At 44.9% G+C, this 27,466-nt stretch overlaps 1 protein-coding gene across 4 annotated transcripts in view; it reads left to right on the forward strand.

Moving 5' to 3' along the window:
- Nucleotides 1-602: 602 nt before the first annotated feature.
- Nucleotides 603-27,466, forward strand: part of LOC120956266 (catenin delta-2) — a 42,763-nt gene continuing 15,899 nt past the window's right edge. Inside the window, exon 1 of one of the 4 annotated variants that reach the window (XM_040377645.2) lies at nt 603-1,322. The gene's annotated coding sequence lies outside the window, so the exon portion shown is untranslated. Of the gene's footprint in view, nt 1,323-2,244; nt 3,343-18,402; nt 18,416-27,466 lie in introns of those variants that run through there. The other 3 variants (XM_040377647.2, XM_049610236.1, XM_049610237.1) reach the window with 3 other exon arrangements.

Genomic DNA, 27,466 nt, shown 5'->3' on the forward strand with positions numbered 1-27,466 from the left:
AGAATGTGTGTTAGTTTTGAAATTGATATTGAACCCTAGCTACTGTTGAAATTGAAAACAAAATAAGAAAAATATAATTGCTTCGAAATGAAAGAATGTAATTCCAAACAATGTTTTTTTTTAATGCGATTATGCTTTAAAGTGATATTGTTTCTATTTCGATCTAAACTGGAACTAAACTAGAACTAAAACTGAATCTTTTCCGTTCCGCGATCAAGCCCTGAACCTGTTGTGGTCCACAATTTGAAACTGTTCTGGAAAAGTCGTTCAGCGTTGTAAATATAGAAGAAAGAAAATGTTTAAAACCATTTCACAAAAGCATAGTCTAAGTACTGGACGAAAGGATTTTTTTTTAATTTTCAATCGATTAGAAGATTTTAACAGCGTTAACGGTTTTTCGGACAAGGAATTTGAATGTGGTTTCGATTTCGCCATCCGAAAGTTTCGAAATTCAATCGTAACTGTCAAAAACTGTTTACGATACGTTTGCCAACCATCACTGAACCAACCCGATCCCGGGTAGGGTGGGTGGCGGCTGGTTGCCCGTGTGACACATCGCCTTCTCACCCTCGCACTGTTTCACTCTCTCCGACGCAACAGAAGCGCGTGCGAGCGAAATGCATATCGATAGCGGGCATCCCGTTCTTTCCAGGGCGCGATACATCAAAAAAACAAATATGGCGACTCGGTTCGATCGGAGCTGGAATTAGTGTCGGTGCATGTTTGGCGAAAATTACCCATTTTCCAATCACGGTTCGCGGTGCCGCCAGTGTGCAAAGCGTAGAGGAAACGTCCCGCTACCCGGTGCGAGTGAAGTTCGGGCACGACCGTACGGTACAGTGCGTGAAATCGTGCGAAAAGATAGTCGGTCCCATCCCTGGATCCGCGGGTGTATGTGAGAGTGTGTGTGTGTGTGACGGTCGGTCAAACCTCAGCCCCTTGAAGCGGGTGGTGTTGAAAGCAAAAGCAAGTGTAAGTAGAAGCAGAATAAGAAGAAGTAGTAGAGAGGGTGTGAAAAGGAGCAAGAGAGATTGCGGCGTGCGGTGTGTGAACTGGTGAAGAGCGGTCCAGTAAAGCGGGCAAAAGAGAGAAAGAAGAATCCGCAGTACGTGTGACAGAGAGTCGCCGAAGCAGACGTGCGTGTGTGTGTGTGGTTTTGTGATTTGCTAGAGTGAGAAAGGAGGAAAGCAGAGCTGGAACCGTGAGCTGGTGGTGCGGCGTGACAACGAAGCATGCCGATGCGTGGCTGAGTGGATGCATGTGTGTAGGTGTGTGAATGCAACAGCACAAACAAGACGGGCGCCGCTAGTGTGTGAGTGTGTGTAAGTATGAGCGGGAAGGAAAAATTAAGTTTTTGATGAGCTGATTTGCTGAGAAAGAGGATGCTTGCTGCGTTGGCTCAAGGATGTGTTGTTTGCGGGGTGTGTGTGTGTGCTTGATTAAGAATTTATTACCAATAATTAAGTCCAATAAGTCGACATTTCACTGGCGACGGAGATTTTTCCCGCAGAAATAGCAAAACGTTAACAACAATCCGATTCTGCTACAATCAGATAATCCTACAAATGAGTATGATACGTCATGAAACGTTAATTTGAAACTGTTTAATAATTTCAAACTCCCATTTTAGGTCTAAATGATGAAACAGAACGGATTGCTTTTTTGAGAAAAAAGTAACGGACAAATTTTAACGATTTTTTGGAGCTCCAACCAGCTCGGAGAACGTTATCAGTTGAATCCTGCCAAATGATGCGAATCAAGTCATGATCAACACCTATCAGTATTTACTCCACACACATTTGGCGAAAGGCCAGTCCGTTGAATGGATGGCCGATTCTGACTAATGCCCTAGTATCGTGCCGCCCTCATTGTCTTGGTATTGCTTGGGCAGAAGTTCAAGGGTCAAGTCAAACCGGGCGACTGAGAAAGTACCCATCTAATATGGACCAGATGACCTAGAAGTGTTGTTTCAGGCCAAATGTCTGGCACCAATTTTGAACCAATCTGCCGGTTCCGAAAAGACTCCCGAATGTTCCGGTGCCTTCCATTGCCAGCAGTGGGCAGCCAGACCCTTCCGAAGCAGTCTGAAGCTATCAGGTGTAACTCCTGAACCGGGTTATTGCAGGCTCTTTCTTCCTTAATCTTTAATTGGCTATTTTAGTGATGAATCGATCCATATATCCCTGTTGAGTGGCATTTCCGGCGCAAAATATTGTACTTTTGATGGTATAACATTCAAATTAAACAACCTTGCCAGCACACCGGGCAAGCGACGAACCCTTTTTTTGAGCGTAAAACGGCCATTGGCACCGGCATTCATGCATTTTGGCAGCTTGGATGCTGCTCACATTCTCAAGACCCAGCATGAAATGCGTCCAAATGCATCTCCTCCTAGCTTCCCAATCATCCAATACAGCGGAATTAACACCCGCCCCAAACGCCCTGCCGTGATAGTGTGTCACAAATGCAGCCCGAGCATTGGTGAGCATGAATCTCGCGTGCTGGTGGAAAATCAAGATTTTCCACCACGAGATTGGGAGAGAAAATTCCATCTCGTCTCCTCGTGTACCGCCCCGCAGTTTTGGGCTTTGAAGTACGAGAGAAGAGCCCGAGAGAGAGAGAGAGAGAGAAAGAGCAAGAGAAGCCAAACACAATCTCAATGGTTATGCGCAAAGAGGACGAAAGATGGAAATCGTTCGCTCTCCTATAGTCTAGGTGGGCTGTGGTGGCTGGCGCACACACAGGCCCAGTGACAGCAGCAGCAGCACCAACACACGCTCGCGAACGGGCGCATCAACACACACACACACAGACACGCAGAAGAGAGTCAGCGGCGAATGGAAAATTTTGCACCGCGCCACTGTGGTGTGCCGTTACTGCCAAGACGTCAGAGTCGGGTGCGTGCGTGACACGAGCGGACACGGCAAATGCCATCCAGTGCGAAAAGGGGGTTGCGAGCGTTCGTTGCGGCACGGCGGGCCGTTCGTGCCTGTGGGTGTGTGTGGTGTGATGGTGTGATAAGAGGCGTAATTGGACAGTGAAAATCACACATTTTTCCACTGGGTCCTAGTGGGCTTTGCTGCTGTGGAAAAGGAAGAAACGTAGTGCACGTAGCGTGTGTGTGAGTGTGTGTGTGGGTGTGTGCAGGTGCCGGGGAAAATTTCCTGTCGCTTTAACCGAATGGTCGAAAAAGCAATTGCAGACGGATTGTGTTTCTGCGTTTTTTTGCAAGCAAAATAGTGATCCTCGTGCGTGAGGAAATGAATCATTAAAAAACAACCAATTCCTGCTATTACTTGTGTAGTGCAACAAAAAAAAAAAGAAGAAGGAGAGCAAAAAAAGGTGTGTATATGTGGCGCGGTGTGCTGTGGCGGTGGAAAATGTACGGAATTGTACGCCCTGTGCGAGAGGGATAACCCCGAAATATAATGCTCCTCCTTTCCGGGGACAGTGAGCGGGCGCACCTGTCAACGGTAGTGTGTGCGAATTTTGCGGCTGCTGCACCACGGCCCCACCCCGCGCCTCGCGCGAAATGCGTACGGCAAGGGTGCGGCAATTTTCCTACGCCAATGGAAAAGGAGGAAAAAAGAGATGCACAACAAACGCTCGTTCGGTGTGAAAATGGTTAATGATTGATGGAATTCTTTAGTAAAGTTGGCAAAGGGAAGAGGAAAAAACGCATACACACACACACACACACACACGCCTAAAAGGATTACGCCCCACAATTGTATATGCATGTGTGTGTGTGTGTGTTTTTCTGTGTGTGTAGCAATTTTTGCTCTTATCCTTTTCTCTTCGTTTCATGATTTTGCTTATCAAATGATTGCACCGATAAAAAAAGGAAAATCTTTCACTATACATCCCTCCGCCCGTCTCCTCCTTTAGCAATAGGGCGTATGGCGCTGTACGTGTGCATCTCTGCGTGTGTGTGTGTGTGTGTGTGCGCATCCGGAAAGTGCAATCTCCGGGCTGGGGTGTTGGTGTCGCACGGCAAAGGAAGAAATCTGGGTTACTATGATCATTTACGCTGCACGGGACGCCCGTGCAAGGTAGTAGTAGTAAGAAGAGGAAGAAGAAGAAATGCATTTCTTGTGGCAACGGTATGGGAAAGACGCAAAAAAGAGGATCCGTGAGAAACACGGATCAGAGAGCTGCTGGTGCAAAGAAGTGTCACGAAGAAGAAAACACCATCCAAACGTGTTTGTGTGTGTGTATTTTAAGGATGCCGAGCTCTTCAGTGTGAGCGTGTGCCCAGCAAAGGATGGGAGAGCATGCGAGAACGGTCCTTTCTCTCACACTGTCTCTCTCTCTCTCTCTCGCCTGAAAATGCCGCTCGTATCCTTTTTGCGGTTGGATGAGATAAATCTCATCCGGTCTTTTTTTTTTTTTGTTGCATGTCCTGCATCCTCCTGCACCCTCACCCCCCACTCGTCCTGACTGTGATAATCATTTTCACTAGAGCTGTGGAGCATGGGAAAATGATCCTTTCCCTTGTGTCGCGGTTTTGCGTAGAAATTTGACACAAATACGCAGCGGGGGCACGCACACCACTAAGCTTCTGTCCACCGTACTATCTCCGGTTACTGGCAGTGGGTGGCAGTTAAGGATGGGGTTGGTTGTGGGTGGGTGTGTATTTTCACACACACACACACACACACACACACACACACACGCACACACCGGGGAGCGCACAAATTGTTTATTGTTTGTTGTCGGCAAGCATGAAGCTGGGAAAACAAAACAAACACGCACACACACACTCACACGCAGTTGTTGTTTTTTGTGTGTTTGTGAGTCTAGGGAAGGGGGATGAAGGGGGAGGACTTGATGCTTCCAATGTATACCGGATGATTCAGTAATTTATATATGACGACAATTATTGAGTTTGAGTTGTTCAAGAATGTTGAAAAAAAAAAAAGTTATGAATATGAGTCGAACCCAAAGGTTCTTTGTCGCCCGAAGCATCTTTCTCGATTTGATGATTCAGTTGGGTAGTAAAAGCAAATCGATCCACACTTTATGGCAGTAGATAAGGGAAGTGTGCGCCTAATAGGTCGCGCCTATTATTACCTTGTTTAACGAGTTTATCATAATTACACAGCGCGCGATAAGGCATTCGTCAATCATTGTAACGCATTGCCAAGGGGAGAGGAGTATAAGCTGTCAACAGGGGCAGTTTATTTGGAGTGTGACAATATTTTCTTTTTCCAACAATTTACAGCTTATCAATTACGTGTCACATCAAGCAATTTCTTCATATTCTGATACTGATTGGCGAGTGATTTCATTTTTTTTTACTGATTTGCGAGTAATTTTTGTCTCAGTTTGGAAAAAAACATTCGATCCTATCCGATTCCGATTCCGTGTCCGGTATCAATGTATCGATGTAGGAATCGATTCCGATGCTGGAATCGATTCCGATGCTGGAATCGTTTCCGATGCTGGAATCGATTCCGATTCCGGAGTCGATTTCGGAGTCGATTTCGGAGCTAATTCCGGAGTTGACTCCGGAGCCAAATCCGCGTACAGAATCTGTTCTGGAATCGGAATTGGTCTGGGAATCGCAATTTGCCCCGATAACGGAATTATGATTGACTCCAGAAATGGAATTAGCTTCGGAATGAGAATTAGTTCTTGAATTAAAAATCGAAGTTTCAAAAGCGAAATCAGTCCGGGAATCTCCATGAGAATGGATCGTTTACAAGTAAATTTTGATTCTTTCCAGTTATCAATACGTAGTATCATTGGATCCAAAGGCCTTTTTATATGGAGATGTCGAAACCGACTCCATTTCGAAGCCGATTCTGATTTCCGAGCCAATTTCGATTCCGGATCCGATTTCGATTCCGGAACCGACTCCGAATCCGGAACCGATTCCAGAACCAATTTCAGAGCCAATTTCGGAATCGATTCCGGAAACTGATTCCGGACCTACTGTCCGGAATCGATTCCAGAAAACTTCCGAGCTAGCCGGAATTTATTCCGACAAAAGTTTCATTTTTTCCATCAATACTGCACATGTCCTAATGTCGGCCCTGGATCTGATGCTGAATCTATACTGGTCCTGGAACCAATCATGAACCCATTCCTGCCCTGGCACCAGTCATGGATCCATACTGGTCCTGGAACCGATCATGTATCCATGCCGTATCTGGAACCTATCATGAACCCATACTAGTCATAGAACCTATCATGAGCCCATACAGGGCCTGGAAACAATCATGAACCCATACCGGTTCTGAAATCGATATGTTCGAATCCATACTGGTCCTAAAACCGAACATGAACCAATACTGGTTCTGGAACGGAACATGCACCTGTACCGGACCTGGAACCTATCATGAACCCAAACTGGGCCTGTAATCTATGATGCATCCATACCTGCCCTGAAAGCAATCATGAACCTATACCGGACCTGGAACTGATTATGATCCTGTACCGAACCTGGAACCTTTCATGAACCCATACCGGACCTGGAATCGATACTTGGTCCTAAAACCATACTGGTGCATACTGGTCCTAAAACCGAACATGAACCTATACTGGTCCTGGAACCAATCATGAACCCATACCGGTTTTGGAATCGATAGTGAACCCATACCGGACATGAAACTAACACTGAACCCATACCAACCCCGGTACTAATCATGAACTCATATCGGTCCTGTAATCAATCATGATTCATGTAACCATAATGATTCAGAAGCAGCTTCCGATTTAATTAATTTCCTGGAACAGTACCTGGAACTGTTCCGGGTTTGGATTCGCAACGATACTTAAACCCCAGCCCCAGCCTAGAACCGATACAATTCCAGTTCCAGTCTACAAACCATACCCGCAGTAAATGTGCTGCGTAGGAATATTCTCGGAATAAGCGTAGGAATTTTAGAAGAAATTATATAGTGATTTAATTGATCTGTAGTTTTTAATAATCACAGCAAAATATAGTACAATTCCAAACCTGGGGAGGAGTATAGGAGAACACGAACCGGACGGGAATTGTTCCACGTTCTGCCAAAGTGGAAGCATCTCAGTAGAACATCGGACATCGAAATCCCTGTGGGATAGATACAAAAGAAAAGAAAAACAATCTAGTACAACTGCACCTGTGCTGCGCTCCAACTCACCGCTAATGGACAACGGTATACTGCCTGCGCAAGCGGGAATTATCACGCCATAAAACGCTGCCTGCACCGCCGGGCTAAAGCCCATCAAATGCCCGTGGCTGGCTGGCCCAATAACAAACCCCGTGTTTCATCTCATTACCTAGAAACCGTCATCGCTACGACAAACCGGTGCGCGGTTGTGGCGGGGCGGCTGGTTATGGTGGCGTTGGTACGCAACCAACGTCCTCGCGGATTGTCGATTCCGACCCGGGACAGCATCACCAACATTGTGAAACCGCGAATAATGACGGAGGTCGGGGGGAAGGGGGGGAGGGGCTGCTGCAAAACCGGTTTGTTGCGCTTTGGGGCTCGGTGGTGGTGGCACACTTTTTGCGTTTGTGATCGACTAGTAGCAGCGTGTATGTGTGTGTGTAGATTGCACTTTCTCCTGCACTGGGATGGAAGGCGGAGGGGATGAAAAAGGGGAAGTGACAGGGGTTGCCACGATGCAGAACGTCACCGGGCGGGACGTTGAATATATGGGACAGCAGCTCAGCTCTCGGCGTCACTTTGCGCTTGATTTGTTTCATTAGTTGCATTATTAAGGACAGAGTACGTCACGGTGGCGGGTTGGCGATGTTTTTGTGTTATAAATTAGAAAACAGGAAATTTGTCACAGAAATATCCAATGAGCATTTGTTTGCATCTTTATATTTAACGTCTTTACTTCGTTTCTTGGATTAAATATTGATATAATTTCAGCCGCCTAATGTCAAATTCTAATTAGAAAAAGAAACATCATGACAGAATATCATGAAACGTGACTCCATTTTTAGGCAATATTTTCATTATTTTTCTATAATTTAGGACTAAGGCATGCACACAACGTTTCTCACATATATTTTCTTTTAATTTGTTTTGTTGTGATTCAACCGCATTTACGCTCTTTTACGACGTACTCTCCCAGTGTCCAATTCGACTCCATCGACAGACGACACGATCGGGAATGGGAGCAATCGAAGCAAAATCAATTTACACAGAAATGTGGAGCAGCGGGGGGATAAAATGCACACACACCCATATACAATAAAACAGAAACCCGGTCACATTGCAAAAGATCGAGTATCAGCCGGATGGCAATATCATGGCACCTCCAATCCACACCAACCGACTCGGTAGTGCGAAAAAAGGGCAACTGGATGCCAATGGCTGGCGAACGTCAAACCCCGTTTCCCTTTCCCCCATTCCCCGTTACAAACGGTTGATAACGAGCCACACTCACTGCTGCTACTGCTGCTGCTGATAATGATAATGGTGCACGCGCTTTTGTGCAACACCAATCATTCGAAAGGAAAGAAGGATATCTTCTTAACGCGACACAGCAATCGCGTCCCCATATATTGAAGCGCAAAAGCAAAAGGGGGATTCCGGGCGACACAATCAAAGCGCGAGACGATTGATTCCGGTGGCTGGCCTTCCCTCCAGCGTCGCAGGGCAATATGACAAATAACCGGAACGACCTCGAAACGGTCGTAATTGGATATCCTTTGTGCGGCGGCGACAACACAACAACGTGACTGTTTCGTGACCGCTGACCTGGCGCGGAACTTGGAGAAGGAGGTTTGAGGGATGGATAAGATGACGTAAACGGGGGAAAAAAAATCAAAACACCTCGACAATGTTGTTAGGTGTGCGTGCGCTGGTATTTTCCGTTTTTTTCTTTTCCCCTCTCTCTCTCTCTCTCGCTCTCTCTGTCTGATTGATCTGACCAGCATTTGCACAAATCGGTCGCGCAAAAATCGATCCAATGCAATGGGAAACAGTTCCACGATCGAGGGCCACCAACAGAAGAATATCCTTTTAACTGTGTGTCTCTCTCTTTCTCTCTTTGTTTGAAGTAATCGGCACCGTCTGGTGTAACAAAGGCAGTTTGGAAGCGCTTCAGCGACTTCAAAACTAATCCATCGAACCCCCCCCCCCCCCCTCTGCCCGAGTAGGAAGGGAAAGAAGTTAACACTTTTGCCTCCAAACCACCACCGGTGATGCCTTCATCAATCTCTTCCTAACGGCGTGTGAGGGTTGGTTCGTGATGGAAAGTGCAGCACTAATTGGACAGTCCCTTTTTTCTCCGTGCCGCGGATGAGCTTCCGGGAGGGAAAAACTATTTCAACGGGCTGTGGTTTGGCCATCAGCGTGATCCTTCTCCTTCTCGTCCTTGTCCTTGATGGAAAGGAAATTAGTTTCTCCAAGGTGTGGTGGGAAGTGGCTTGACGGGTTTACTTCCGGCACGCAATCAATTCGTTTCTCGCCCCCGTCGTGCCCTAGAGTCGTGGAATGTTCCGTTTGCCGTCTTAACGTTTTACTGCCGATGTGTCTGTGTGTGGGTGGTATTTTAGCAAGGAAATTGATTGTTGAAATGAAGATGATTTAAATATCTTCGAACGGTAAACGATTGCATTCAAATGATTGATACGATTGAGTGCAATGGAAAGGGAAAGTCGATCAGATAGAAGACAAAAGCAATACTTAAGATGCTTCTTGGAATGGTACAAACTATGTCACATTTTTATCTCTCTCTATCGTTCTCTGTCTCTATCTTCTGTCTATCTCACTGTCTTTCTCTCTCTTCGCCTCTCTTCCTCTGTCTCTCTCTCCCTCTTCCTCACTCTGTCTCTCTATCTGTCTCTCTGTATCTCTCTCTCTTAGCTTCTCTTCCCCTTTGTACCTGTCTGTCTCTCCCTCTTTCTCTATATTTCTCTTTCTATTTCTGCCCCACTTTCTCTCTCTCTCTCTCTCTCTCTCTCTCTCTGTCTCTCTCTCTCTCTCTCACACACACACACACACACGCACATGAACATACCACATGCCTTTTTCATTCAATGAGAAAGTTAGTACGAATTCAGATGAAATCACAATTGCAGCACTTGAAATCACAATTGCAGCACTTGAAATCACAATTGCAGCACTTGAAATCACAATTGCAGCAGTTGAAATTACAATTAAAGTAATTGAAATCACAATTGTAGCACTTGAGATCTGCAACTGCACAGCGCTCAAAGTCACAAAACAGTACAATTGCATTATTTGCCGCTCAACTTAAAGCTACAGCAATTGGTTAGTGATTTTATTTGATCCATTCGTGATATCAACTGATTACAACCGAAATTTGTCATATCATGTGACAAATGAATTAATTCAAATGAAACGGTAATGATTTATCAGAAGCTACTGTCATTTAGTTTGTTGTACATTTTGCATTTGAGACATCAACTGATTGCAGAATCATAATTGTTTTCATCAACTAAGAAAATTGACGTTTCTAATGATATTCTAGGAAACTCCGCTGATGTTACAATCATTGGCTCGAGCTTTCATATGCTGTGTTGTCATATGCTGTGCTATATCAACTGATTGCCTGTTCAGCATTTGTGATATCAACCGAAAAGGCTGAAATTTCAAATGAAATGGTTTAATATAAACATGGCATTATCCTTTTGTCATTTTCATAAAATCAGGTTTTGAGAAGAGAATTCTCAATTTGAATTTTTCAAAAACCAATAAAACCCCAACCGACTCACGACCGAACTCCTCACTCTCGGTTGTAAAAGCAAAGAAAATCAAATTTCCCTACCGGTGTGTCTTGCGAGACCACTGTTATGCTAATCTCGGGTATAAGCAAAGCAAAGAGAAAGGGGGGGGGGGGGGCGATAGAAGGGGGGCGTACACTGAAACATGCAGCTTATGTTTCTTTTGCTGTGCAGTTGGTTCCTTTTTCGGACCCAAGATTTTATATCTCATCGTCCTTTTTTTTTGTCTCTTTTTCGCCGCAATCGTTTTTCTATCGAAAGAAAATTCTAGTCAACTACGGACGGCCATGGCTCCCGAACGAGTGTTTAGTGTATACACAAGTGGTAGCTGTTTGCTGGGTGTGTATTTTTTTTTTGCGTCGCGATTGCAGATTATCTATAATCAACGGGGAATTTTACTCGTCCCGTGGTTCTTGAACGGAAATCGGGGAAAAAAGGAAGCACAAGACACGACAACTTACCACACCTTCAGTTGCAGGTAGTCAGTGGGTGGCGGGGGGTGTGGTGATGATGATACAGAAGAGAAGGATGTGAAAAATCTTGCATCCGGCGTGCTTGTTACGGACAGTTTCCGCTTTTTCCGTTTCGTCCTTTTCCTTTCTCAGCAGCTTCAGCTTCTTCTTCTTTTGCTCTCTACCGGGCCAGAGACCGTTTCGTATCGTCTGGAACCAGTTTAAAGCTGTCCGTGTCCCGAGTCCGGAATCGACGAACTCGGCCGACGAGCGAGCAGAGCAGAGCAGGATCTCGATCCAGCTAGCGAAATGAACCGATAATGGATTGGTAGTCGGAGTAGTTTTCCGCTGCATGCATGGGAAAAGTGGGAAAATTGATCATCTTTTTCTCTCCTTCTCGCTCACCTCGTCTTTCCCACTTGCTCTCTCGCTCGGCTCAAAATGAAATATACAAGGTACTCTCGACCCGTTGCAGAAGAAGAGACGTATTATTTGATAGGAGAAATTAGTCCGCCTCGCCCTGGGAGTTTTCCCTCTTGTTTTTCCTTCTTGTTTTTGTTTGTTTCAATGAGTTTGTTGGGGGGCGCGAACTCGGACCCTTGTGCACGATGCTCATACACAGCTTCCCGCTATAAAAGGATAAATAATGACCGTGTTTGCCCCTCGGACCGGGACCACCGTACGTGCTGTGCTGTGTTGTGGGTGGTGGTTGGCAGCTTTTCTTTTTTGCCCATCCCCCCCCCCCCCCTACTAATACAACTGCATGGCCGCAGTCAGCAGTGTCTGGAGCAGTGCCGCGACCCCGGAAAAGCCAGGTGAAATACAATTTGCAATCAGGTAATTTGCTAGATAGGATTGTTTAATGCGGCTAATCAGATCAGCTGCTGAGGCACCGCACTGTTCCTTTTCCCTCCAATCCCCTCCCCTCAATCCAGAGAAGAAGGGGAATGATTTCACTTCCGCCCAAGAGGATAAATGGTTTGTTTTACTGGTTTAGAATTTATGCCCGTCTGGTGGTGTGTGGCGTGGTGGCCAACCTTATTTGCTGCGCGGTATGAAATATATGGCAGGTTATGTAGCATATTTCTCGTGGTGTGTGGTGTACCTATCGCCCTTTTTTTTTGAGAGGTAATTAAGTGGAAAATTATCAAACCATCAAGCGCATCGCGCATGCTTGTTGTGTGTGGTTGGAGGTCCGCTCTGTCGTGGTTTATTGCGGTGGAGGACACATTTGTGTTTCTGTGAACTCTGCTGTGAATTTCACAGGGAAATCAGCTTTGGCGTGCGAACAACGCACCATTTTTAGTGCATTATTCTCATTATTGTGTGGGTACGACAGGTTGTGGTGCGCAGCCAGTTAGAGTCGCTGTTTTTATTGATATAAATGATAAAACAAATTTATTTTAGCTCCTTTAGTCTTACCGTGTGTTCCCCTCGTCACAGTAGCATCGCATGAAAGCAAATAATTACCCATCTTGCACGGGATAATTAATAGTCCAGTATCTCGTCGCTGGAGGGGGTCTCGGAACAGATCTTGAAAGGCAAATAGCCAGAGAGAGAAAGAGAGAGAGAGCGGGATAAGAAGAGGGGTCTGTTTGCATTTTTAGGAACCTTCCCTTTGCTGGCGTTGTTTGCGCATTGCACAGCCAGGCGGGGGAAGTCCTAAGCAAACACCAGGCGATGTGTGAGATGCGCAGCTGGGTGTGGATTTAAAAAAAAAACGGGAGAGTTTTTTAAAGGTCAATTTTAAGGTTACCCATTTTTACTCCACACATTTTGATGCAATCTTGCTTCAAAAGTACGTGATTTATCGCACATAAACATGTGTTGCCGTCATGCCGCACGTCTCAAGAAACCACAAAATCATTAATTGAACCTGGTTCAGGCTTTATTTGGATTTCATTTTTTTAACCATGTTTTTCCTTGTGCAAACCAAACCCAATCACGTTCCACGGCTTTGAAGAAGCAAAAGCTGTGCAAACAATTGTCTGTGTCTGGGCGCATAGTTTTAATATCCATTTTTGCACACGTGTTTTTTTGTTTCATGTTTCGGCGAGTCTTTTCCAATTTTGTGGAAGCCCAGAAAAACACATAACCTGTCTGTGAAGGCTTATAGAGAGACGGCTCAAGTAGCAGCAGCAGCAGCAGCATGATGCACATTCTTTTAATTGTTTCCAGAGCTCCACGATCACGTTGCAGAGAGTCGAGGAAAAACCTCGTCCCCGTTTAGGTCATATTTCTCCTTTGGAGTTGGCGATGCTCGGGGAAGAAACGGCCGCGTAGAGAGTACACCGTCAGCAGCATATTGCTGCAACAGTAATGTGTGTGTGGCGTGTTTTTCCGCTCCTCCCTGTTGGAGGAACTATTGGAGAGGCATGGGAAGGTTGCTGGGAAAAGCGCCGGCAACCGAGCGGCAACAATAATAAATTAATCAAGAAAATGGCCCTACTTTTTGCTGTTGCTGCTTCATCACAGTTCTCCCCGATCAAGGAAAACGTGGAAAGCAACAGCAGCAGCCGCCCATTCTTGCTTGCAGCTTGGTTGGGTTCTCTTCGGGTTGTGGTTGCGCGCACGAGATGAGCCGATGAGGAATATCTGGTTAAATTGTTCTGACACATGGGCGATGGGTGATTAATGGGCTGTGTGATCCTGTGCTTGCTGCTGTTGTTGCGGGAAACTCGCTGTCTAGGAAGAAGGAAGAATTGACGGTGTGTTGTGTGTGCTGGTGGAATGCTGTGAATGCCGTACCTCAGACTTTTCGAGATTGAGTCATTTCGCGAGCGCGAGTGTGTGTGCAATTTTTCAATTTTCCCTCTGCTCGCCGTGTCCTAAGGCCCTAGAAGCCCAAGGAAAATGAAACAATGATGATTGGAAAAAGTCCAACGTGATGCATTCTGGCAAGAAAAAAATAAGACGGCAGAGCCGTTTTTAATCGTTTTGGATTGATAGTTTTTCAGTAAGACTTTTTAAGACTTTCACGGTGCAGTGGGCAAGTTGTTCTATGGATAAGAATTCAGCAACATTGGGTACTCCAGAAACCCTGGTGTATGATTAATTGCGCTCACGCTGCACACTGTTGTATCGGACACGACAAACCTTTACCAAGCGTCTGGAGCGCCACCTCGCACAGGAAACTTTGGAACTCCAAAAACCAAAACCATCATGCCCAGAAGTTGTCCAGCGGAAAAGTTGAATGCAATGCTCCTGAAGTTCGTCTAACCCAGAATTCCGACTCGCTTCACTACTAGCTCCAAGAAGAAGCAATCACTTGAAAGAGTTACCTTACGTGCTGAATTTCTGGAGACGAGATATTCTCTGAAGTCTTGCGAATAGCTCCTGTTACTTCTATTTCGGGCGGCACATCGTTAAATGCACTTTTTGGAGTTGGTGTGGGAGGAGGAGGTGTAAGGGCGGTTATTAGAGCATCGAATCCATCTCAAACTCCCAGGATGTTCGGAGAAACGACCCACCCGGAACGCTCGATAATGATGCACTTTTTTGGAGGAGGTTGGTTTGAGCAATGGTGGAGGCTGTGCTGTAACTAGATAAAATGATGACGGGTGGTGTGTGGTACATCTTCCGGTGGAAGCAAAACGTTTGGAGCCACACACACACACACACACACACCGTCTAGCTGTCATCGTTGATTGCACGCCTTCCTTCAGTGCTCTCGAAGTTGGCAGGATCCGAGAAGAGGTCGAACCGTGGGAAACGTTGTTTGATCAGACAAGATCCTTGCCTCTTTACTGTGGAAGTAGTAGTAGTAGTAGTTGCAGTGGCAGTACCACGAATCATTAAATTCTCCACTAGCAGCTACCAAGCTGTAGCTTCACCGTCTGGGAGACAGAAGCGCAAAATGTAATGTCCCCAATTTTGAAGCGGTTTTGATCGCAAGAAGCAGAAGAAGCAAACGTATGTGTGATGTCTAACAAGGAGCGTGGTGTGGTCGGTAAGCTAAGATAAGGGGTAACACTAAAGCAGAGTGCCGAGGATTGTACAAAAGATTCGCGAAAAGTTCAACCTGTGTGTGTGTGTTAGAGGGGTGACACGTCATCGGTGTGTGGTCCCTTACACGTTGGGCGTTTATGTTAGGGACTGGAGCGGACGCGGGACACACACACACACACAGACACTGGCAGGTTGTGTGTACTAGGGTTTGAAGTGTTTCCTCCCTTCCTTTCCTGTCAACGGTTGAGTATCCCGAGTGTATCCTCCAATGGGCGGTGAGGGAGGTTTCACTTCCGGCTGGGAAGAATACGGACAGAAGAGGCCTGTGCATGTGAGAACGACTTCACATCAATATGTGCGACCCATGCTTGGGCGGGGGATGGTGCTCGGTAGTACTTTACCTCCCATGCTTGAGCATGGCAAAATCGATTTTTTTCTTCTCTCTGTGTGTCACTACCCACAGCCAGCAGCAGCGCTTCTCTTGAACATGAAATTCGCACACATAAACCGTACGCCGGTAAAGTTAAACCATAGGTTTTTGTATTTTTTTTTTGTACGTTGGAAATGGCAAGGAACATCCATAGGGCACCACTAGAGAGCCGTCCGCTTCCGGTCGACTAGGTGGTACGGGCAAAGGGAGGAGGACCTTATGTGTGTTCTACACTGTACAGGAACAATCGTTTTTTCTTCATTCGGAAGGGTTTAACCCGGTAACTAAAAATGAAGGGTAATATTAGTACTGATTTCGACGGGTGTTTTATGTGGCGGGAGGGAGTTTGTTACAATCGGCGGTTTTATGGTTTCTCGTTGGGTTAGTGTTTATTGAAAGTTAGTCCTACTCTGGTTCGTTTTGGGGGGGAAAAGCTGTTTATTTTGCATCAGGTTCTTATTTAGGTGATTTTTTTCCACCTAACTTTTGTTTGCTTTACGTCTCATTTACGTAATACAACAATGGCAGATAAATCACTTTTCAAATTGGACACCATATTGTCATCCATTTGTGTGTAAGCTTTGAAATATGAATCCCGTATCCCACTTTCCCGCTCTCTGTGTTTGCCGGCACTGATAAGCAAATTGCAAAACTGGGAATGAAAATTGATCTTGCCTTCTTCGCTACTTTTCGGCCTTCCCATGATGGGTGTTCCGTGCAGGGTTTCTATCCGGCTGATCTGTTGATGTAAACTGAGTTTTGTTACGGATTTAAAATTCAGTTTTTAAAGGACAAACGGTAAAACTTTACTGGCATGTGTTATTTGACACAGAAACAGGAGTTAATTTGGTTAAATTATGAACAGCACAATGGTACTATTCCCAAAAGAGCATTGTTTACATTTCATTTTGCGTTCAGTTTGACACTTACTTGATACTGGATTGTTCATTCTGAATGGCGAGATAGTTACAAATGTTTGGTTATTAAATTATTTGAATCACATCAAATGTATACCAATGTTTCGATATTGAATTTTGAACTCTTTAAACAATGAGTCATTCTTGCTGTTGTTAAATCGGGCAAATTTGACCTATATGACCATAGTGTCAAATTATTCGAATGATTTATGACCTTAATACAGCGTTTTCCAAGTCACTTTCGAATGTAAACATTGTTATTCACCGCGTGCTAGATGTTAATTCACATCAATCTGACATTTCATTTCCATTACAATAATTTTAAATTTCTCCAACATGATTTTCAACACGACTCAAGCTGGATTAAGTTTGACAGTTGTTTTATGTGTTGAAAACCGTGTGTTGAAACTGAAATTTCATTTTGAAGCAAATAAATCATTTGACAGCTGTTGAAAAACATCTTGGATGCGGTGAATAACAATGGTTACATTCGAAACTGGCTTGAAAATCACTGTAATGTCAACTGTGCGATCGTATGAAATGTCACAATCAAGGACTATTCTGCTCTGGATCGTTGCTTAAGCAACATCCTTAGCGTTTCACCTTAAGTCTTCAGCTTTCAGTTCTTCCGTCTGCAGTTCTTTCGCCTTCAGTTCTTCAGTCATCGGTCTTCTGCCTTCTGTCAGTTAATTGTTGTAAAATCAGTAGTCATTACACTGTCAAATTTAAAATAAACTCAAACAACGTGTTGTGTTGCGCACTGTACAATCACATCTGCTAGGACGTGTTGAAAATCATATGTGTTGCCAGAAACAGAAACTGAAATGTCATCTTTAGGCCTTAAACGTCAAATGATGGACCTTCGCTTTCGTACAACTGTCAAAAGATGTGAACTGTCAACGAAATAAAGGGAATAATTCACGCTTGACTGTTAGAAGTAAAACACGCGAATCTGTGCCTTTGGTCCTTAAGTTTATCTCGTCTTCTACATATTAATGATATACTACTACTACAATAAAATATTTCAATTCTGAATTTCCCAACTCAAATCGCATCAGAAACCCTGTCAAATCCACTTCCTCCTTTTAACCAGAATTATTCATCCGGCGGGACTCATTGAGAGGGCGACAAAAAACATGATGTTGCTACTTTTCGTTCCATTTTCCCTGTTTCCTCCGCCGTCCCTGCCATATCTAATACGCTGCTCGTTCGCTGTTACATAAACACACTCAGCCCTGATTGGGCCCGGGGTTTGAATTATTTTTCCATATCGATTTCCAACAGCCGTCCGTGTCGTCCGTGTACCGTATGTGTGTAACTGTTCCGGTTCAAGCGTTTGGATTGCAAATAAAGAGTGCTGCTCTGTTCTGCTTGTTTCTGCCTATGACTTACACAATTTTATGATTTGAGTGTCTGTTCCTTCTGATTGAACATTAAAGTTTGGATAAGCTGGAAGTACCAGGATTGTAATAGCACAGTGATTGATTTAGTGTTACAAATACTAGATAGATAGAATAGATGAGAGTGGTCTTAGTCCTTAAAAAATCATGCAATTCAATCGTTGTTATTGTTCTAGTTAAAAGCAAATCATACACTTCCAACCGTCTCAACAACCTCATAGAGAAACGTGTTTATTGTACAGTTTAAAAACGGTAGTCAACGAAAGAAGTGTTTTTGGGGCGGTGGTTATGATGCTCCAGTTCAAAAAAGCATTACAATCAATTTCACCCCAAAGGCACGTTCGACGATAAACCCATATCAATTGTGCTTAACAACAATGCCCCGCTCGAGCGCGAACGCGCGGTGGCTCACTGGCCACTCTCTATCTAGCCGGAGCTCCCCGGGAAAGAAGTCATATAAACAACGGCAATGAACCTATCTTACCAGGCCGCAGCAGCAACAGTGAAAACTGAAAGCGACAGCCAACACACAACAGTCATAAAGCTGCTAAAATGGCTCTGTGTGAGTGTGTGTGCATTTAATAATGGACTTTTCTCCGAGCAATAATACAGAAGGCGAAGGCAATGAATGAATGTTGCTGCTTCCAACTCCTAGGGGCTCCAGCACCACCCCATCCGGTCGACCCCGGGCAGTTTGGTGGATGCGTGGTCATCCATAATCGTCGCTTGGGTGGCGGACAAGAGAATATGAGAGGCATACAACAACAAAAAAAGACGGTGCTTCACATGAAAACGGGGCAGAATGAAAGATTTATGATTCTTTTTTTCACGCAACGGAAAGATGCTGTTGCATGCAGCGCCCCCTTGTCTATGACCATCTTCGGGTACGGTCCGCGGAACACGGGCTACCGCGGAAGGCATTAGCATACGAATACGAAAAGAAGCGATGAATGATGACTTCCAGCGCGTCGTTCATTTGTCACCGAATTGTGTGCGTGCGTGTGTCCGTGGCAATTCACTTTTTTGGTATTTCATTGCTGTTTCGGTAAATGAAACAAACACACAATCGAGATAAATCAATTTCTCCGAACAGACTCCACTGAAGCGTTAAGCGCTTTACCTTTCTTTTCCAGTGTGAAATTACTGGAAATTACACAATTTTACGGAACACCAACCGTTAATTGTACGCCTCATTGATGCGAACGTTTATGATTGAAGGCGCTAATGGTTTCGAAGGTCATTCAATTACTGGCCCCCCATCTTCCTCCAATCTCAACAAATGAAAGGAAAACGGATGGAAATCTGCTGCAGTGTTGCTTCTTTATTGAAAAAAAAGCAAAAGAGAAATGATGAAAAAAACCAACTCAAACCAATCAAAATAGTACTTTTTGATAGGAATTAAATGCTAACAAGCTCCGTTTAAATGGTCAAATAAAATGAAAACGAACGGGTCTGAAAAGAAACCTTCACTTTTTGGTGTGATTTACTCTTCGATCGAATAATTTGGAGGCAGCTTATTGTGCCGGATACTAATCACTTGAGCTGATTGCTGCAGAAAAACGATCAGCATAATAACCGTCCTCGTGGATTAAGAGCCGAATCATGATGATGATGATGAGATGGTACCAACCAACAAAAAGCACACACAGAGGAGGGGGGATGCATTACAAATGCGCAGCTCAATGGTTTTGGAGTACAATTTGCATTTTCCATCGGCAGTAAGTACCAAGTCCACGTTTTGTTTGGAGCAAAAGGCAAAATCTCGAGGCACACGATGGTGTGCAGTTCGCCCCGAAGCATTAGCTAACAAAAGAAGATCTCATTGAATAGCTTCTTCTGTTGGGTTCAGGGGATGGGATGTTGGAAGATAAAGAAAAGCACCATGTACAACAACGCAAATTCTACAACTAGGTTTTGTAGGTGGTCCAATATGTCAGTTAGTTTGGGATTGGGATTTTTTTACATCCAGTTCACCACATTCCTGCACGACGAGCAAGGGTGAAACTAGGGTGGACTAGGGAAAGGGAGTATACAGTAATGCTGAGTTTTACTGGAAAAAATTGAATGCGCTTCGTTGGCATATGGGGGGGGGGGGGGGGGAGATTACATGGCCGGGCGTAGGAGTATGGTACACTCCAGTACAGCATAGTCCAACCTCAAAACCTCAACATTTACTGAAAAGGATACGGGATTTCTGCGGCCCAGAGTCCTTGCGGTTGTCCGAGTAGGTGTCTGTGTGTCTGTGTGTTTACTCCACTCCGGATCCGTTGGCTCTGGATTCCATTTGCTTTTGCAATGTTGTGATGCAAGGGTACAATAGACGAGGCACAAAAAAAGAACAGGCTAGAATGGAGATGGAAAGCAAAAACGCTGTCTCCGTTGGTAACCCTTTCCTCAGAGTTTTTTGGGGAGACTTGGAGGATGTTTTTTTTGTTGTTGTTGTCGGGAATTCATTCTGAAAGCTCTCCAGCAAAAAGAGAAAAAAAACCCTGGAAGCCCATGTTGGACGCTGGATGAAAATATGTGGTCAAATCTCACGCCCATGTGTGTCGTTGGTGCGAAATCTGTCGTGCCCAAGTACAGGCAGATGATGTCCCAAATGGAGCAGAAGTCACGCGAAAACTGCAGCGCTCTAGTAGGCGAAAAACAGTGCGTCAGTAAGAACTCCCCGTCCCGGCGGTTTAGTCGCGAGAAAGGAAAGGGTTTTGTTTTCTATGCCCGGCAAAATATTACAAACTAACACCTCAAAACCAGCAACGAGACGACACGGTCAATGGACGATAGGCGCTAGTGTTTTTTGGGACGCCGAAGGTAGCACTTTTAATCCAAAGCTCTTTCTGTGCCCGTTGACGGTGTGTGATAGCAGTGTGCCAGGGTGGGTTTTAATGATCTTTATCAGCACACTGTGGTGGATGGTGTGTGTGTGTGTGTGTCTGTGTGTATGGTGAGGATTATGGAACAGCCTGGAAAATCGGGACCTAACGCGTACAGGCTGGCAACGACTAGCTGGGCGTAGCTTCATCATCACGTTTGTCGACTATTCACATATTCCGTTTGTCGACTATAGAATTCATGCCTCTCTCGCAATGCTTTTTACAGGCGAGCGAATTATGTAAATTTTTCCCACAAAATTCCTGCGAAATTGCGCGTTCCCATCCAGGCAAAAGTAGCAATGTGATGAATCCCGGCTTCATTAGGTACTAATAGCGAGAGTAGCACACCTACGTCTGTGTTACTAGGAAATCAGTCAAACTAGTTGGGGCAAACTCGCTGCAGAATATGCTTTCAATGTAATTTTGCTACGCGGGTTGCCTACTTTGCGGGCGCGCACTGGTGAAACACTCGCGCTAATTGAAGTATGCAATCCGCACGACACCTCCTCGCTAGCTTTGTGCTTTATCATTTCAGCGCATGGAGAGAGGTGGGTTCGGTGGTGTATGTGTGCTTTAGGAAAGGTAGTTTACTTGTGTGTGTGTGTGCTATTTCCCTTCACTTGTTCTATGTGTTTTTTTTTGCTCTTGATGCTATTAATTTCCTTTCGCTCGCAGCTCAACCGGGCCGGCAAAATTTACGTGGCGAAAAGCCCTTTTATGATACGGTCGAGTACCACTGTTATGAGAGAAGAGAAGGGAGAGAGAGAAGAGATAAAAGGGGGGGGGGGGGAGGGTGGGAGGGGGTGGAAGAAGGACGTCGCAATGCTTTTCCGCGTCGAACCGCAATCGAAGCGATCTAAATTGATGCTGCATACTACGGTGTGCGGCTAACGTCGTTTCGTATGTTTGCGCCCTCTGGTAGCGCATTAGTTTTCCGCTCGATAATTTTCAATTCTCCAAACACATCAGCATACTGCTGGTGTGTTCGGTTTCAGATAAGAAACAGGCAGCTTTTAGCGCCTGCAGCGGGGAAGGTGTAGCACCCTCAATGTATCGCTTTGGTGCACACTTGTCGATGGGGCAATATAGGGTTAAAAAGAAAGGGTGACAATTAGGAAAAGGGATACGGTTTGTTCGCAAGGGAGCGTGTGATGTGATGCTCCGATTAGAAACAGTCATTTAGCAAGCGGAGGAGGGAGGTTGTAACCTCTGTCTTTGCTATTTAGTATTTATCCAACTTTGAAGAGCATACTAAAGTGGTGAAATACTTTAATTTTGGTTTCTGTTTCGAATGGAAGCAAACAACAACAGGGAATTCCAATCAGTGAAACAGAAGAATGTATCCCAAAAACGTTTCGACAATTAAAAATAGCACAAAGATTTTCATTCTTTGCCTTCCAGAGAAACAACTTTGTCCTGTTCTTGCTTTATTTGCATCATTCTCGCGCATCCTGCGCAATGTCGAAATAGTCAAATGAAAAGGAAACAAAAAGCAACTCCGCTGACGTTGTTTTTGCGTTGTTTTCGTGGCAAAACTGAAGAAAAGAAAAACAACGCTCCCAAGCAATGAATATTTCATGGGTTCTGTCAATTATATGCTACTTCAAGGTTCATCCCGCACACACCCGTAGAAAAGGAGCTAATGGTTGCGTTTGGTCTGTCACGGATAGTAGTGAACCAGTGTTTGCTTTCCAAAAAGGACATCTTCTCGGACGCAGCAGATGTGTGGTGGAAGCAGGCGAGCAGCAGATATTTATACTACAAGACAACAAATCCTTCGCTATTTTGCTGTCCCCCCCTCGTACTGTGGATCATCTTGTCGGGTATGAGGTGGAGATACGTGGAGAAGCAAAAGAAGACTCAGTCGACTGGCTGGCAGTACCACCATTGTGTTGGTGGGGGCTACTACACAGTCTATTGTGTCCGTGATGGGTTGATGGTTTCACGTCCATCAGCGGAAGTCATTTATCAAGCCCGCGGCTAACAACGGCGGTACCGAGCTATTGAGGTATGAGGAGAACTATTGGTTTGTTATTCGCTCATGTCCGCTCGAGACGGGTAGTATACCATACCAGATCAGATCGACTGCGGGCTTCTTGTTTAGCGAAAGTTTGCAGACACAGCAGTATGTCAGAAAACATCGTGGAGATGTTTGTATCGGTAGTGCCACTACTAGACTGCAATAGTTCTGCCTTTTGTGCTCTGGAATAGAATAGCCTGAGTGTGTGAGGAGTGGTCTGAAGTTAATCAACTTCTAGAAGAATATATCTGATACTGTTCTATTTGATCTCGGATTTGGATCACAACTCCTCCAGAGTTCCGCTCCAAAGCAAAGGGACATCATCCTTGTCCAAAACTGTTAAGAAATGACCGTTACACCAACTGTCTTCGATACACACGAACCACGTCCAGTGGCGCTCCAAAACTGTAAAGAATAACTTATGGTGGACATTCCTCATAAGTTCATGATAAATGGTAGCATAACTGAGACAGAGAAAGCGAGAAACTACAAGGACACGTGAAACGGCAAAACCTGCCGTGGTAGATCTAATGTCCCCACAACCAGCTGGGAAGTAGGCAGACGGGCGTCACAAATAAGGAACAAAACGGAACTCCCCGGGTTCTTGTGGGGAGTTCTTGTGTGACTGCATTACTCTTGATTGTACACCAGAATGTCTCGGAGATGCTTTCCATCCTGAATATAGTTGTGCTCTGTGGCATGCGTACAGCACGGCACGCGGGGGTATTGCAAGATGCCATAATTTATGGCAGATGTCACTCGCAGCACGAGCTCGCTTGCTCGCTTTCGACTGTTATTGTTTTATTGTGGCACTGTTTCGAAACAACATCCACCGCTCGTTCATATACCGTCTACAATGTTGGGTCCTCCCAGCGGGGGGCTTATGTTTCAAAGATCCTGACCAATGACCCATCGCCAACTACTATTCCAGTATTCTTCGGTGCGGGAAATGGAAGTCGGAAGAAAAACTATTCCATTTAATAGTTCCTCTATCTGTCGCTGGCAGGCTTCTCCACCATTCAGTGGCATGGTTACGTGCGAGGACATGGGGGATTTTAAATTGTCTTTTATTCGCTTCCACCACACCAAACACGCGACCCCTCATGCCCTATTTGGCAATGATGGCGTGCACACGAACGTTGCAACAAGTTGCGCTGCGCTTCTTTGCTGGTTGCCTCTCTCAACACATAGACACCGGACGCCGGTAACACACCGGTTTAGAAGAATAGATTCGCTGTTTGCTGCGCATATCTATATGCAAATGTCGCCGACGCTATATGGCGTGTCTCCCCGTACCTTGGCAGGTGTGGCAGTAACTTCCGTTCCGGCACACGTTCACATTAGGATCAATATTCCGTGCAAATCAGCTTCACCGTCTTCTTGGACACACTTCTTCCATGCAGGGGAGGCTCTTCTTAGGTCCTACCAATCTCCCCCCGTGAAGGCGGTGAGCAGGCAATGGCCGTATCTGGCCACCCATCCACCCAGTCAAGCGCGCACCTTGACACGGCGGAAATGAAATTCAGATAAACTTTGCCAACACAATTTCAATGCGCTTTACGACCGTGGGGTGAGACCGATGAGGTTGGGTGGGAATCAAATTTTTCAATAAGGTTAGGTTAGGACCGCTGTCAGGCGGCACTCGTCGACTGTCGGATGTATTGTGCCGGTGTGCGTCGGATCTCGCCCATACAATGTCGTCGGAACTGTTTTGTTGGGAGATTTATTCCAATTTTGTTGCATTATCGGAGTGAAATGACTTCAGGACAATGAATGTAATTGAATTGTTCTATAGGGTTCATCCATAAATTACGTGGCCGAGGAGGGCGTTCGATTTTCAGACATATTGTTGTTGGAATAGTTTATTGAGGCTTTGGCTCCAATGGAGCTCTTTCACTTCTGTACATTTCAGGCATATTTAAAATTTTGAATCGTTTGCCTTGTTTCGAAAAAGCTAAATTTAATGTAAATATGTTATATAAAAAATAATTTAATTTACAATCCAGAGAAAAGCCACCGCAATCTAACAGCCGGGATTGTCGCAATAGAATGGGAGATGTAAAACAGTCAGCGTTGCATGTTGTTACGCTATGAAAGTAACGTAACGTGAAAGTGGAAAGTAACGTAACGTAATGTATGGATAGCCCCCAATTTTTGTTTTAGTTAAGAATTTTAAGTAAATAGAGACGTTCGGACGTCACTATTTATGTTTCAATTTATGATCTTAGTGTGAGCTTTCAGTGGCAGCGTCCTCTCTCCTTTTCTCTTCATCCCCTCCACCCTGCTCGCCTTGATGGAAGTGTAAAATTCCGCGGACTATAACAAGTAACATCAAGTAACCTTCCCAAACAAAAAAGCAACGCAATAAGATCGAATTTTAACTTTTTTCCCCTATTCCATCAAATGAGGTAAAAGTCAAAGAGCAACTCCTTGCACTGTTGAATCCCTCGGAGCAGCAACCAGTCACGTACCAGTAGCTGCTAGCTGGGTGGTTTTTGCATTGAGGGCTTTTCTTTTACATTTAACTCCGTTCCTCTGGACACCCTGCTTGGCTGGCCGGTGCTGGGTGCGTTATGTTCGTACAACAAAGTTGCTTCTGCCGTTTCTGCTACTGGCTGTGTGTTGAAGTTGGCGCGTTCGTCATCGTTTGAGCACACAGCAAAGAAACCGAACGGTGGAGTAAATATTGCTTCCAGCAGCGCCACTTTCCCTCTTTCTATCTCTCTCTCCCTGTGTCTTTCCTGCAAGCAGGAAAAACTTTTCCGCGTGAACAGCTCCTAGCACGCACCGAACTTTATTTTCAATTTCGAACCGCGCAGTATTGCGCCCGTCCACACCATCAGCATCACACCACCAGCAACCGCAACGCACCGGTCGTCTTATATGTGCGTGAGGGAAAAATCGCTCTTGACCGATGAAATAACCGGTGGAACAGGCTGAACCTCTCCACCACACAGGGTTGCTTTCGGTTTATTGTTTGCTGTTTGCCACATACACACACACAGACATGCAGCGGAAAAAAGGGAGTCCCAATCTGCCGCAAAAAGCCCGATCGCCGCTGGGAGCAATTGGGGCTCAGTCCGAGGCTGTGGGGGTCGTAACGGTTGACGGTTTCATATTTAAAAAAAAAACCCGCGAATATTTCCCTAGCGACCACAGCAACACTGTGGTGGGGAGTGAGAAGGTGTCAACGGTTTGGCGTATATACGCAAACACAAGCGCAGTGGCACGCGCGCGCGGGAAAGGTCAATTTACGACACCGCAGTGTCAACAACAGGAGGGTGGCCGCGCTTCACAGCTTCGGGGGGAGACGGGAGAGCGGCACATAACTGTAGCATAACGTTCCCGCCGTGTGACGCGGCCGGTGACGGGTTCTTGCAATGTTGCGATGAAGTAACTGAACCCTTTCCACTCTTTTCTGTAGTCAGGGTGGTGCCACGCCTCTTCGGAAACGACCAGACCGGGCGGGATGCAATATTGGTATGCTTGAACCCCTGTCCCCGCGTGGCCGGTCTACATCGGCGTCTTTATCGTGTCGCGCCCTTCAGAAAAAAGGGGGTCCAGTTTCTTTTATTTGGTTGCGTCTCGTTACGGTTCGCAAATAAAGCAGATAGTTAAATGGTTTGGGCTGCTGCTGCTGCTGCGCGTGCACACCATTATTTGTCTGTGTAGAATTGCTCCATTTGGTGTGGTAAATTTGCTACCATGAAGAAGACTCTTCCTGGAGAAGAGCTCACCCCAAATGAGGTGTGCGTGTCATTTTATGGTCCTGTTTTTGAATAATATATAAGTTAGGCCCTAGAAAGATGATTTTTAGGTTATACGTGACGATTATTGTGGGGACTTGATCCTTTTTTGATACCATTGGATCTATTGTATCTACACTGTTGAACGACGATTGCTTTGTAATAATCATGGACAAAATCTTGCAATTTGTTGTGCTACAATTGTGGATAAGTTTATTTTGATGGCATCCAGTGTGTCTATATGGGTTTCAATTCTACGCGTATAGTTACCGTTGATTTCTTTGTAACTTCATGTGCCATCATTGTGATTTCATGTGCCATAATTGTGATTTGAACTGATAAGTGTATTTAGAATGATGGCATTTTTTATACCATCCATTTGGGTATATATATCTTTGAACTTAACGCGTTGATTTCTTTACGACATCACCTGAAATGCTCCGTAATTTCATCTGCTACAATTGTGACTTCAACTGATTAGTGTGTTTGGAACGTATTTGTAGAATCATCTGATGCTTCTTGATGCTATGCTTGATGTGCCATGTATGTTAATCGTTGCCAGCATTGTGACGTTGTGTAAAATGCCTTTTATTTCACGTGCCACAATTGTGATTTCAACTGGTAAAGTTTGTTTTCAATGCTTGTATGATGCCAGGTGATGCATTTTTCTGTGCTGTATTTTACACGGTCTGTTAAAAATTTATCACTTTGTGATACTATGTCAAATTCCTTCCAAATTCATATGCCATAAGTTGTGATTTCAAGTGATAAAGTTGCGTTTTGAATGAAAGTATGAATATGTTTCTGAGCCGTTTATATGTTTACATGCTTCGTGTATATTTAACGTTAATTACTTTGGAATATCATGTGCCATAATTGTAAGTTCAACTAATAAGTTTGTTTTCATATGACATTTGTGATATGAAATTTGAAATTTCAATGAAAAATACTATACTAGTGTGCCAGCTTCAATAGCTCAAAATT

Source organism: Anopheles coluzzii, chromosome 3, assembly GCF_943734685.1.
Source record: "Anopheles coluzzii chromosome 3, AcolN3, whole genome shotgun sequence".
NCBI lineage: Eukaryota > Metazoa > Arthropoda > Insecta > Diptera > Culicidae > Anopheles > Anopheles coluzzii.